The sequence below is a fragment of the Rhinopithecus bieti genome, unplaced genomic scaffold (genome assembly GCF_001698545.2).
Source record: "Rhinopithecus bieti isolate Rb0 unplaced genomic scaffold, ASM169854v2 scaffold_32950, whole genome shotgun sequence".
NCBI lineage: Eukaryota > Metazoa > Chordata > Mammalia > Primates > Cercopithecidae > Rhinopithecus > Rhinopithecus bieti.
Genome location: NW_016813939.1, coordinates 271,349 through 274,341, shown reverse-complemented (window position 1 = coordinate 274,341; position 2,993 = coordinate 271,349).

Here is a 2,993-nt window from a genome sequence, read left to right as displayed (position 1 = left end):
TATTTTGACTCCATGTCTCATATCCAGGCCACACTAATGCAGATGGTGGGCTCCCAAAGACTTGGGCAGTTCCACTCCTGAGGATCTGCAGGGTACAGCCCCTCAGCTGCTTTCACAAACTGACGTTGAGTGCCTGCAGCTTTTCCAGGTTCATGGTGCAAGCTGTCTGTGGATCTGCAATTCTGGGGACTGAAAGATGGTGGCCTTCTTCTCTCAGTTCCACTAGGCATTGCCCCAGTGGAGATTCTGTGTGGGGGCTCCAACCCCACATTTCTCTTCTACACTGTCCTAGTAGAGATTCTCCAAGAAGGCTCTGCCTCTGCAGCAGACATCTGCCTGAACATCCGGGCATTTCTATACATCCTCTGAAATCTAGGCAGAGGCTTCTGAGCTCTCTCAACTCTCCCTTGTCACATTTGCAGGCTTAACATGTGGAAGATGCCAAGGCTATGGCTTGCACTTTCTGGAGCAGCAACCTGAGGCATATCTTGGGTCATTTTAGCCAAGGATAGAGCTGGAGAATCTGGAATGCAGGGAGCAGCATTCCATAATTATGCAGGGCAGTGGGGTCCGGGGCCTGGCCCAGAAAACCATTTTTCCCTCCTAGACCTCCAGGCCTGTGATGGGAGGGTCTGCTTTCAAATGCCTTCCAGGGCTTTTACACATTGTCTTGTTTATTAACATTTGGCTCCTCTTTACTTATGCAAATGTTTGCAACTGGCTTAGATTTCTCCCCAGAAAATACGTTTTTCTTTTCTTCCACCTGGCTGGGCTGCAAATTTTTCAACTTTATGCTCTGCTTTCCTTTTAAATATAAGTTCCAGTTTCAGATCATCTCTTTGCTCACTCATATGATGCATGTGGTTCAAAGCAGCCAGACCACATATTGAATGCTTTGCTGCTTAGACATTTCTTCTACCAGATACTCTAAATCATCTCTCTCAAGTTCAAAGTTCCACAGATGCCAAGAGCAGGGACACAATGCCTCCAGTCTCTTTGCTAAAGCATAACAAGAGTTATCTTTGCTCCAGTTACCAATAAGTTCCTCATCTCCATCTGAGACCCCCTCAGCCTAGACTTAAATCACCATCAGCATTTTGGTCACACCCATTCAACAAGAGTCTATGAAGTTCCAAACTTTCCCTCACTTTCTTATCTTCTACTGAGCCCTCCAAACTGTTACAGTCTCTGCCCATTACCCAGTTACAAAGCTGCTTCCACATTTGCAGGTATCTACAGCAATGCCCTACTTCTCGGTACTAATTCTCTGTATTAGTCCATTCTTACATTGCTATAAAGAAGTACCTGAGGCTGGATAATTTATAAAGAAAAGAGGTTTAATTGACTCACAGTCCCACAGTCTGTACAAGAAGCATGGCTGTGGTGACCTCAGGAAACTTATAATCATGGTGGAAGGCAAAGGGGAAGCAGGCACATCTTACATGGCCAGAGAAGAAGAAAGAGAGAGATAAGAAAGAAGTGCTACACACTTTTAAACAATCAGATCTCCTGAGAACTCACTCAGTATCAGGAGAATAGCAAGGAGGACGTCTGCCCCCATGATTGAGTCACCTCCCACCAGGCCCTTCCTCCAACACTGTGGATTGAAATTTGACATGAAATTTTGGTCAAACACAGAGCCAAACCATATCAGAAGTGGTTTACTTCCTTTCCCTTTGACTCTGGACTGGACCCACAACTTTCTTGGACAACTAGAACACAACAGAAATGACATTATACAACTTATTAGGTTGAGACATTAAAGATTTGCCATTTTTGCTTTAACTTGTTTAGAAAGTTCCTTCTTGGAAATCACTCATTATGAGAAGAGAATGTAGGAAAGCCATATGGAGGACATCCAAAGTGCTCCTATTGACTTCCCCAGCTAAGCATTCAGTCAACAGCTGGTGCCAACTACCAGCCATGTTATGTGAGCCATCTTATGTGTTCCTGTCTTTGAAACTCGTACTGACTATAGCCCCAGGAAGCAATAAGTGAAGCAGAAGACCCACTCAATTGAGTCTAGTCAACTCCCCCCAAAATAAGATATACTAAATGTGATTGTCCTTTAGAACCACTAAATTTTAAAATGAGTTGCTATACAAAAGCATAAACTGAAACAGAAGATAAAGGTTTAACTCTGATTCTAAATGAATAGGGACTTTGGAGTCAGACTGCTTTTGATCCCTGAACTGGCAGGGGTTGTTTGACCTTGACCATTCACAATTCATCCCATTTCTCTGAGTCTCAGTTTCAATATGAATCACTTCACAGGATTTTTGTGAGAAGTGAGAAGAAGAGTTCCTGCAAAGCACTTACACGGTGACTGGAAATTAGTAAAAAGTTCTGTAAATGTTGGTTGTTGCCGTGTTGTTGCTATTGATGTTGATGGTAACTTTGTCTGTAGAAAATATTATACATGAAGTTTCACTCTGCTGAGGACTTCTGGTGTTAAGCAGGGGATGGAGAAATAAAAAAGCATAGGATCAGAAGGGCTTATGTCCAGAAACGTATTTCAAAGGACATCTTTTAAATAAAAGCAATATTTTTGCATGTAAAGGCAATTTAGAAATTGAGTCTATAAAGCTATGACTTATTTTTTATCAATTATATTTTTAGATAAAGCATATTATACTATGCCTCCTTTTCTAGAAATATTCAAATTCATGCATTTATTATGATGTTGTTATGAAGCCTGAATACCTAAAGGTAGTTGACTATCTGTAGTTTGGAATAATAATAGAACTGGCATTACTACTTACTTAATGAAAAGAGTTGTTTTGGTTATTTAAAATAAAACTGAAGTTATCCCAGAAATATGTTGTAAATCACAGAAGTCATACACATGTTGTGATAATATTTCCTGATACACCCCATTGCATTCTTCATTTCTCAGATTAAATTTTACTTTCTGACACGAACTCTCATTTGTACTGGATAATCATAAAACTGTTTCCTTTCTTATTTATATTTTAAAATTTCTGACCGGGTGT